This window comes from Protopterus annectens, chromosome 3.part0 (genome assembly GCF_019279795.1).
Source record: "Protopterus annectens isolate FY-2018-M chromosome 3.part0, PAN1.0, whole genome shotgun sequence".
In the NCBI taxonomy this organism is placed as follows: Eukaryota; Metazoa; Chordata; order Ceratodontiformes; family Protopteridae; genus Protopterus; species Protopterus annectens.
This window is the reverse complement of record NC_056731.1, coordinates 680,400,843-680,413,342: the sequence shown is the minus strand read 5'-3', so window position 1 is coordinate 680,413,342 and position 12,500 is coordinate 680,400,843.

Sequence of the window (12,500 nt, the reverse complement as noted above, 5' to 3'; positions counted from 1 at the left end):
CACCTCATCACTAAGGGCTTTTCATCCAGAAAAAAAGGAGGTAATTGTCCCACTGTATTCATCCCTCATTCAACCCATTATAGAATACAATGCCCCTTTTGGTATGTACCTCTCAAGAAATCTGCAACAACTGGAAAGGCCGCAGGAATACCTCACTAAAAGAATCACAGGCCTAAAGCAGATGCCTTATGCTGACCATCTAAAAAAACTCCACCTATACTCTGTCACATATCGTCTACTCAGAAGTTCTCTCTGCTTAATATACAAGGCCATATCAATCCCAGAGCTGTTGGACATGCTACACTTAAAGAAATCACAATCTCTCAGAGACACATGCTCCAGGGATCAAAACCTTGTCATTACAATGAACAAAACATGCTGGAGGGATAGGTTCCTGACCCAGAGACTCCCCAAACTCTGGAACAGACTGTCCATACATGTCAAGCAGAGCGCCTCTTTGGCCCTTTTCAAAAGCAACCTTGATTATTGGATGGGAGATAGTAAATTCACCCGAGGGATCATGTCAGTCACCCTGCCAGAGAGGAGCCCATGGAAGTAAATACTGTGGGAAGAAATAGCCAGGAAATTGTTATGGCTAGGCTTGTATAGGCCCTAGGGCGGATAGCCTAGTACCAACCTATGAACCCCACGAGATCACCCAGGACCACGTGCCCATAGCCTGCTATGTCATGGTGTGGACAGCACACTACCCTCTTAAGCACTGTAGGTACTGCCAGTTCTGGACCGTGACTATGCATAGCCACGTGGACTCCTTGCTGATGATGTTGCTGACCTTCATCCATGTTTCTGATGCCCAACTCCAACCAGATGTTCCAGCACAGACATTGTGTGGTCAATTTCAGACACTCTTTCAGCCCTCCATCTATCTACTACTGCAGTGCACCAATCCAGGGTGTCCAAAATGTGGTTGAGGCAGTCATGTCAGACTGTGCTGCATCCATAACCCTAAGTATCCATCTGGTGTTGTGGTCAGAATGTGCCTGTGCCTCCATGATGGACCGAAACATGTGGCGAGTGACCTGTGATGTGGCACCTGCGACAAGTGGTGGATGGACAGCAGTCTTCCTACAAGCACCCTTGTCAATCCACCTGTTTGGGATGTCACTAGATCGCTGGCTGTGGCCAGTGTCTACACTCACTAATGCCATAGTTGTCACTCTGCCCTGTTCAATGTCACCACCCTTTGACTGTCCAATATCTGTGGCCTCTGGAGACTGGTATGTGTGGGAATACTGACTGTTTGTGGTGACAATGGGGGGAGAAGAGGGATGTCAACCTCTGGGACAAATTCAGCCACCGACAAGCCTGCCTGTGCCTCACTATGGCTACCATCATCATCTGCATCCGATGACACACTGACATCAGGTTGTGAGGGGAACAGACTCCCACCCCCTGGTCACCTGTGAGAAGCAAAACAAGAGCAGTACATTACTACCTGCACTATTATTTATGATAATCCACACAGACCCATGCAGATGAGGATTAACATGTGCATTACAAGTCCCACATCTTCTCAACTCTGCTCCCATGCACAAAAGACAAACTCACAACAACATACACAGACAAGTCAGGCCCATTTTATATATATATATATATATATATATATATATATATATATATATATATATATATATATATATATATAGTCAGGCCTATTATAACATGCCCTTCAGCTACATCCAGTTAATGGTGCCAGTGCAATACACCTGTAAGTTATGCAATATGACAGTGTATGTGATAGAAATAAACATAAAACCCAGTACACCTATATTGAGAATGATATGCCAGTAGTAATATCACTGCCTCAGGTATATACTATCTCCCTGTTGCATTTGAGCAGGCATTTTGGAGTACTTGCCTTATGTATAGCAGGCTGCATAGTCATAACTATAAGTGCAAATGTGTTAATATAAGTACAATTACACACATGATTACACAGTCTATGCACTGTAGTTAACTGTTCTATAATGGAACATACAAACATCCTACTCAGGCTAAGCACAACAGTTGTACATAGGGAAAAATGACAGCCCTTAACTTTCTTAGGGTATATATGATCCTTAAAATAACAGTATCAAACTTACCAGGTACAGGACCATGGACTTAGCCCAGACCGGATGGACTTATGAAAAGGTGAGAGAAAGGTATTGTCAATACCATCAACTGTTGCAGTACTACAAGGTAATTTGTGCATATATCCACATGCACAGCAACTACTGTGATAATGGCTATATTGGTGACATTCTGAGTATGTGTGCACAACTTGCATAAAACACAACCACACCCCTAATGCAGATAAACCTATGTACTAGTATGTACAGCCTGCCACAATGACTGATACAGTATAACACTGGTGAACACAGTAAGGTTACCTGGAAGCTCCTGTCCTGTGGGGACTGTGGCACCCACCTCCATGATGTATGGTGTGATGGATGCCTGGGAGCTGTTAGTTATTCCTAGGTTCACCAGGAATTCCACTGTAGCCAAGAGTGGTGGTTCCATCACAGGACTTCCACCCTGGTGGCATGATCCCTGGCAACAGCAACTGCCCTTTGTCATGCAGCATGCACTATATCTGTGGCCCAGTGTTGGACCTGCTCATAGGTCCTTTCCAGTTGGCCAATCTGATTGACAACCCACACAAGGTCTGCCACAATGCTGCCTGCTGTTCCCAATTGTTCCTATCCCTGGACAGCAAGATCTGATGGTGGTGTGTCAGTCCATCCAGTATAATGTCATTCTCTGCAGTTGAAAAGGGTGTGTGTCTCCTGTGGTACACTATTCCTGAAAGACAACAAGAAGGGAACATATAACAGGATGAGATACATATGTACAGATTCAGCACACCCATAATGGACTGCACTATCCACTGCTCCTTCACACGTATGCCCCCACAGTCTGGCAACAAACTGTGTGTGTGGTTATCAGCAAGGCAGTAGCAATACTAAGGTATGTCCTTGTGTGGCTTGACAGATTCTGTTATATGTTCCTTCACCCGTCACTGCAGCCTACTGTGGTGAGTCCCCTGTGGGCAACCCCACACTAATATGCCATGCAGCCGCTGTCGGACAAATAGCAGTGTGGTATTAAAATTACTATATGGGAACAGTCCAGCAACACCAGTGTGCCACAGTGACAGACAGCAATGCAAACCTGCTGTATGTGTTCCCTGTAGGCATCATACCTCTCATCTATACAGATGTTTTCAGACTGTCAAGATGTTTGCCCATAGTCTTGGTCATTTTCACACAAACTTGTGGATTTCTGAAAAATGGTTGTCCATTCATTGATGGCTGATGATAGAAAATAAAGAAAGACATCTGAGTGTCACACATCATACCCTTCAGAACACAGGTATGCTACAGGCTTGACACTTGGCAGAGGTGTTTTTTTTTTCGACATGTGAGTAACACTGTAATAGACACATATAGACATTATAGCTCTTTAAAGCTCATTTAAGCTGAGCTAAGTGAACCAGAGTGGTGTTCCATGCAAATCTGCACAAACCTATGCTAAAAATATATAAAGAAAAGAAAAAGGGTGTGATAGGAAAGTCGTGAAATGGGGGCAAGCAGGAGGAAAACAATGTGAAAGGTAGGTAGGGATGTGCAGGACGGGTGTAGGAAAGAACCATAGCTATCCATTTCTTGTACAGCAACATCTGTGCATTTTGACAGGTTTTGTAGATGAATTTGGACTCTCAAACTTCAGAGAGAAGGGCAAGAACAACATAAATGTGTTGCCAATTGGACCAAATTAGTTGTGTCCAGTGGACATGTGTGCAAAATGGAGAGTTATGCATGGGGCGACATTTTTTTAAGGAGAGAGTGGAATGTTGGAGAAGGGACATAGGTACATGCGGGGAGGTACGTTGAGTAGGACAGGATGCGATAGCAGACAGATAAGACAGCAGACGGGGTAGTGTTTGACACATGAGGGGGTAAACGCCTTGAATGGGGAGGGTGTTGTGGAATCAGAGTGGCATGTTCCTCCAGAAGGCAGTAGCATGACTGACATCCCCACCCATGGGCAGTTGACACTGCTCCTTCAGTGCCCCGTAGGTGGCTGTGCTGGAGGCTAGGTGCCAGGGCCAGCCTGCACCACCAAGTTGGCCAGTGTGCCCTCAGTCTGGTGCAGGCAACATTCATATGTCCAATGAATGATCCTGATCACCATGACCAGCAGTTCCTGTTGGGTGATGGCAGCACCTCCACCACCGCTCCAATGGGGATGCTTGGCCACGTCCCCTGAGGTGGTTCCACCCAATGAGCGGAGGGGGCACTACTGACCTGGGTTCCAGGCGTGCTAGGACCCAGTGCCACAGACAGCTGAGGCAAGGTAGGTGGATCACCAGGAAGTGCCCTACCATGACGTATTGTGGTGATGGAGATATGGCAATAAGTGTAGGTTAATTATGAACAAAACATAGTAATAACAGCATGCCAGAACACTGGAAATAACCCATTTATTTATTAATGCATATTATGTGAAATACAACAATCAATGACAGAACAGTTAGTATGTTCAGAGCATGCCAGTAACAGTTACAGCATAAGGCCAACAAGATAGGTAATTCAACAAGATATGTTAATATGCAGCCATTGTAAAACATAACAAAACAATAATAATACATATGCCTCAAAATACAGTAAATTTAACACCATATGTTAATAGTAAACCATAACTTATGGATGACAATAATAAATACATGAAAATAGTACTACTCTATGGGGCTATGCTTTCATTATGTGAACAAGTCCCCTATAGCTTCTGTAGCATGTGCATACCTCTCAAGCTATTTGCATGAGACAGTATGGGCCAAGCAGTAACAACTGTGGGTACACAGCTACACAGAACACTTGCACATCAGGTGGACCTATATGACTATCAAGATGTACTTTGGGCTGATTGTAGTGATACTTTGCAATTTAGGCAACCATTCCGATTGTAATCCTGTGACAGACAGATCACGCACTACTAATTACATTACGTGACAGCATGACATTCGAGAGACATGTATGTGTGTAGTACAGAAACTAAACAACTATCATGTATTGTTTGGCAGGCATGGGGATAGAACCCAATAGCAGTGACTGCAGAGGACATCTGTATGGAATGTATGAATTGGCTATGGCAACTTTGAACAAACACTCCAGGCATGCAGCCATACCAAGATTACACATTTTATTTATTTCATTGTATTATTATTATTATTGTTATTATATGTATTCCCTTTATATTATGTGGTGCTTTCACATTCTTTCAAATGATTTTAACAAACTGTGAAATCTAAACACACAATTATTTACTCATAATATAGGCTACCTCACCCATTTGCCTGTAGTTCCTGTGGAGAGATAATCTGAAAACATTGCGCGACTGATACTATAATATTTAATGCTATCTAACACTGGTTTCAAACCCTGGTCTGTGTGAGGCAAATTTTACTACAGACAGAGCATTTAACAAACTGAGCTACTATATAACTGCTGACTACTGACTGATGGATATTTGCATAGAGTTCACCTGTAGCCAATGCCTGGCCTGGTAGAAGTAGTATAGTTTTATACTAGACTGTAGTGACAGTAGAATACACATGTATGACATACAAGCATGACAGAGATAGTAGGTAATCTATACATTAGTACATAGAATGCAGCTGTACACAACATATTGTTATTTGTTTGAAATATCTGTGAAGTCAACAAACAATATCAGATCATGGAGTGGGCTACCTCACCCATATATCTTGCTTACCTGCTGTTTGTGGATGACAGAGCATTATGTGAGCAATATTGGCCTAGAAACAGCCTTAAGTGCTACTGTATGTGTTAAATACAACATATGACAGCCATTACATTTTCATTCTACAGCTATTACACTGTTATACTTCACTGCAGCAGCCTTCACCTTACAGCCTGAATTCATACAGTTGTACTGCAATGGCTACAAGACAATCCTGATGTACACAATTTACCTTGGTGTTATTGGTAATGGTTCATGTGTTATTGCAGAACTGTTGGGATTATTCATTTTTTGAAAAACAGCTCTAATTCCAAATGTATTGCACTACAGACTTTATTGTATATACTTTAATGCAGTGTCTGGTACTGTTTTGAGTTTTTATTGAACAACAATTGTCATTATTCAGGTTTAGTAATACAGCTCTACTTCCACAGTTATTGTACCATAGACTTTATTGTATATACTTTAATGCAGGTAATGGTATTGCTTCATGTTTTTATTGCGCTACAGTTGGCATTATTAATTTATTATACTACAGTTTTAAGTTCACATTTATTGCAATACAAATTTTACTGTGCATACTTTATTGCAGTTAATGCTTTACTCTTTCTTGCTTATTTCACTACAGTTAGCATAATACAGCCATACTCACCTCACTCACAGCACAACCTGGCCATGCACCCAGCATGCACCTCAGGGTTGCAAGCCCCCCCTCTCTGTAGCTGTTGGGAAAGAAGCACACCATTTTTAATACCAGTTTAGCAGACATTCAGATTACATATTGGTGGTACAAAGGTAAAAGTACTTACATACATGTTGGACATCCCCTGCCAGAAATTCTTGGACCCAGGTGTCCAAGAGATCCCCTTACATCTCTTCAGGTCATCATGGTGGTGATGACACTGCTTACCTGTGTGGGGGATACCAGTTGCACTGGTGAGTTCCCTCCCAGCTGGTCCCAGGCCTCTGCCTTGCACTCTGAGCCCTGGTAACCTCCCTGCAGAAGCCAGTCTTCATGATTTTTACCAAGGAATCTGACCATGACCTTTGACTTCAGGATGCCCCAACACTGCACCCAAAAGAGCAAACCCTCATCAATGCCTGCCATAATATCCTTCAGAGACAGAACTGCAATGGATTATGTTGTATTCCCACCTATTGAGCTTAATACAGCCTGTTTTCCTGCCCTTACACACCATTGGCCAACATTTAAAAATGCAGTGCTTCACTTAGCAGCATACAAACCAGTGCAGCTGAGCTGAACAGTGCAAAAACCCGAAGACCTGTGTGCTTGGCAGTGCTTAGCGGTGCCCAAACCAGCCAAGCAGAGCTGAGCAATGCATAAACGTTTTCAGCCATTATTGTGTTTATGTGGTGCTTAGCAGAGATTAGCAGGTCTTAGTAGAGCTTAGCAGAGCACAGGCAAAATATTAAAATAATTGCCATAATTTGCATTTCATAAATAAATGTTTATTTTCCCTTTCACGCATGCAGACACTGCACCTACTGCTCATGAGGCCATACCTCTACCCATTTAGCTACAAGGATATGTGGAATTCTGCTACACCTTTACATATACATCTGAGCTACCTATAAGCATGGCTGAGCACCATGCTGTGCTGAGCAAACCCGCTCAGCTATGCTTAAACATGAGCTTTAAATAAATAATTAATTGCATCCAGTTTCTATTGTTAGATGTCTGGCAGGTATCTTGGCACTGCTTAGCATTGCTGCACTCCATGCTGTGCAGTGCAAACGTCTTTTAAAAAAAAAAAAAGAAAAAAACTCTTAAAACAATTAAATAAACATTTACATAATACACTTGGACAGTGCAGGGAGTCTCTTATTCATCTGCAGACAGAGTTTGCACTGCATTCCCTGCACTGATTCCATAACCCAGTTCCAGGACTCTCCCTCAGCAATGTGCCATGATTAATATGCATGGCATACTGCCGAGGGGGAACCATGTACATGGACATGGTAACATATTGTGTAGGCTCTATACTGTGCCTACACAGATTTTATTACATTCTGGAGACTGTCTAGGCAGCACTGCAAGTGAGACAAATAAAGGAGTATTGTTTAATGTACCTGATTGCCGGCTTCCAAGATGCTCTCTTAGATGGCCTCACTCTGCCAACTTCAGAACACACAGTTCCAGAAAATGCCCATTACAAAGCATAACAATACAAGTGCAGATACAAACAAAACAAAAACAACATACAAAACCTCAAAGGCAGCAAAAGTATAACAAAAAAGAAAATCCAGATTCCCAAGATATTCTTCAAAAGATGTACTCCTCCAAACTAATGCCAAATACATTCCAAATGCCAATCTACTTATATAGTTACAGCAAACCATCAGGGGCAGTCAAAATCCAATGGCTTCAGAAAAAAAGTTACCAAAGCAGGATCAGACAGTAGAAAATGGATTTAGCATGCATGGGCTACCAAAAGACAGACCATACACAGATTACTAAATGTTGAAACAGTTTGTCCATGTACCCATTGGAAAAAGGGTAATAGCACTATTCAGTACTGTAACACAGGACTCTCCAAGTTTGGGCCATTTTGTCCTACAAAATACTTGAAAATGGCAAATGACCCAAGATTTTAGGACAAAACATTATTTCTTACATTTCAGTTGCATTAAAAGCACATTTTGTGCCTGGTATACTCTAATATTATGTGAAATAGCAAAAACAACTAAAATTCTACAACAGTGAGTTTTTACTTTGGCAAAAAAGTGAATTCAGTTACTTTGCAGTGATATGTAACTGTAAAAAAATTCACGCTTTGGCATTTGAAAAGGTGGCAACCTAATGCTGCCTAAAGCAAACTAATTAAATAATCAGTATAACTCCATCTAAGGATGAATTGATGCATAGCAACAGGTAAAGCTGTCTTGTGACAGCTGAATAGCATAAGCAAAAAGCTAACCAGACTACAGCGACAAAAGAAATAATGTGTTTATCAGACCAAATTTGTCATAGGCAGTAAAACTGCCACCATCATGGATGAACAACGTAAAGTAGAATGCAATTGTACTAATTAAAACTGGCACAATAAGCTATGCAACCTTATTCAAACACATACTAATATATTTAATCTTATTTAACACTGTGTGCTAGGAACATCGCAGCACTATGATTCCCCATAATACTTTAACCTTTCTGATCTTGGGTTATGGGCTAGGCTTAAAATGTCCCTTTGGGTAGCCATCCTGTTTTCATCTTCGAACCTGACTCAATGAACCTATGATGTGGCTAAATTATAATTTTTCAACTATACAAAATGGAAAGTGACAAAAGGGCACAAGTACAACCTTTGTATGAACCCAGATATGTGTTTGATGGTATGCAATCCAATTGCCCATGGCTACATTATCATGTCTCTCAATGATCATATCAAAAAATGTAGAATGTTCTAGAAAGGTCTGTGATGCTTCCTGCTGTCCTTTCAGATACAAACCCATCAAAACATAGGTAGATGGATAGATAGATAGATAGATAGATAGATAGATAGATAGATAGATAGACTGTTAGATAAATGCCACTGAGGCCAATATTACCCTTAATTTATAAGTCAAAAGGAGGGCAGGAATGATAGGCTAAAAAAAGAGAAAATGTCAGGTGGGCTGGCTTAGACTGATTATAGATCTTTTTAGCCAGGGTCTGCAAAGACCAGACTTAAACATATAAAAGACCGTAACACAAATAAAGTATCTCTAAGATAAATGCTCAAAGGAAGAAGGACAGATGTAATACACCAACATATATCTATATCTATATCTATATCTATATCTATATCTATATCTATATCTATATATATATCTATATCTATATCTATATCTATGTAAAGACTCATTTTATCACTGCTTGGGATACATTGATATTGTTGTAGGCTATACACACACACACACACACACACACACACACACACATATATATCTATATATATATATATATATATATATATATATATAGAGAGAGAGAGAGAGAGGGAGCAGGGTAGTGGGGAATGCAAAGGATATCACTTAAAGACACATTGTCATTCCCACTTATTCAGTAGCATTTATATATTCTCATAGAGCCATGCATTCCAACCCATTTGGCAGGTGTAATTACTGCAAAGATTTGCTATGCTAAGAAAGATACAGGATGTGATATCTTGGTTATCATCTACTATCTGCCCATCCTCACTGGAATAGGGGTGGGCAGCATTTACACAGCTTGCTTTGTTTTAAGTTCCAATCCAGCTGTGACCACTGGATAACTCTGCACTTTAGCATCAAAGTTATATTGCATTCATCCTTATTGTACATCTGTATCTATTCCTTAACTTATGTTACTATGCTTTTATATCACAGTTATTAGTGACATTTACTCCTGCATGTGTTTATTCTTATTGCTTCACTATGTATGCACACAATATTGCCATTCAGTGATAAATTTATGTATTTCCTAATACTGACCTTTGCATTGGTTTTATTTTCTTTACCATAATATATTTTTTTCATTACTAATTCATTTACAGTGCAAGATTAGAAAAGGCAAAATTCTTAATTCTGAAGTGGGATAAAACTGTGAGGAAACCAGTCTATTAACTGAAGCTATTAATATTTAAAGCTGAGATATTCATCTGGTTTACTCAGCTATGGTTATTTAAGCAATAGTCCATGACTGTGTGTGGGTATATCAGGATTTGCCCATGGTTGGTGTGGTTTGAGGCTACCATGGGTAAATCCAGATATACCCACAAACAGGACTGGATCATTGCTATTATACAATTACATTATTTAAAAAAAAGAAATTGCTTGCTTTTCTTAAATAATGTATTTGTATAATAGCTCTTCATCTTCTTCATCGTTGACTTCCCTGTACTGATGCACTGCACATACATATGGGACTTACATTCCCACACTTGCACAGTGCATCAGTACAGTGCAGGTGAAGTGATGGAAAAAACAGAATCTCCTTTGATGTTTTTTTCAATTGTGAAAAAAATGGGTTTTTTACAAGGGACACCATAAAAATATAAGGAAAATCAGATATATTTCTGTTTGTTTCATTTTGCAGAATGTGCCTTATTTTTCTTATAGTTTGCTTTGTCCCTCAATATATGCCAAAAAAATGTTTGGCCTCTCAATAATACTTCAGTGGTCGGACTTTTTCTTTTTTTAGTATTCTCAATTTGCAACAAGCATGATGGTTGGCCTGTCAATCAGAGTGCTTGGTTTTGAATAGTAATGACCCTTTATTGTATAAATAAAGTAGTATTTAAAATTAAATTTTTGTTAAACTGCAGTTTTGAAGTTCATTTTCATCGTTTGTCATTGTGTGTATGGTATATAAGTGTTTTTACTTCGGTGTTACCTTTCTGAATGTTAGTAGTTTTCTTTATCGATATGTACCCAAGCTCTGACTGGTGATCTCAAACAGCATTCTGTGTAATGGACAATTTAGCTGGAGAGTGTGGAACTGAGATGCCAGTGCACACCACCCATTCTGAGGTGGACAAAGCAGCTTAATCTACAGTGATGGTGACCCAAGCAGGAAAAAGTGGATTTCCCAAGAAGCACTGGATCCAGTCATATTCACAGAGCTGGCAAGTGACACTTCAAGGTGTGGTCAAGGATTAACACATTTACCGAAGCACACACACGTCAAGGTCCCAGTATTGCAGTTATTGCCTAGCTGTATGCATGGCAGGCTGCCATAAGAATGATTCTGGCATAATCTAAAATCTACACTATGTAAAAGCAATCTAGTGCTTGCAGAACTAACCAATCTCCTCTCTGGCCAGCAATGGAAGACAGATCTTAATCTTGTACAAGGAGAGACCCCCATCAGGGATGTTAAGCCCATTGATCTCATAAATGCATCAAGTGTTTAAAGTAATTAACAGCAAGAAAATGTTTGGCTTTTCGGCTTTTCTCCGGTTAGGGGTCGCCACAGCGGAACTCAGGTCCACTAATGATTGGCAGTAGATTTTTATGGTGCTGAGTTGCCAGCACAATGCCCAACCTTCAATGAAGGCATGCCCATTTACGCATGTCTTTCAGAGGCCACTCGACCACGGGGAGGACATGCAGACTCCACACAGAAGGCGCTCCAGCCATGAATCAAACAGGAGAACCTCTTGCTGTGAGGCAACAATGCTACCGCTGTACCACTGCGGCTTACATAATTAACAGCAAGGAAATTCAAATTAAAAAAAAATGTTTCACTGTAGGACATTTGTTAATTACTTACTTCCCTGTGAAAATGTATGCATTTGACTGATGGGCATTTTATTATGTCTTCAATATAGACAAACTGATGTGTAACGAAAGTACCGCAATGAGACAGGAAATGAAACCTCACATAAATCATTGAACAAACTGTGACTTTTCCTTGCTAATGTCTGTGCATATTAATTTGAGCATAGCATAAACAGTTTGCTGCATCAGCCAAAACCAAGTTAACGAACCACATTAGAATATGCAGATCCTTATTTATTTCTGTTGATAACTTTTTTTGAGAAATACCTTTAAAGTCATAATTGTTTAAAGAGATTGCAGGTGAATCACATGACTTTGAAAAATATATGGGCAGGATTCACGAAGCCTCCGTGTAAGAGTTATAACTCATACACGGAGGCTGCAGTTAAATGGAGTGATGTCAGCATGCTCTGCATATTAATGAGAGCATGCTGAATCACACTGAAGGCCAACACGGTCCGTGTAAGACAGTA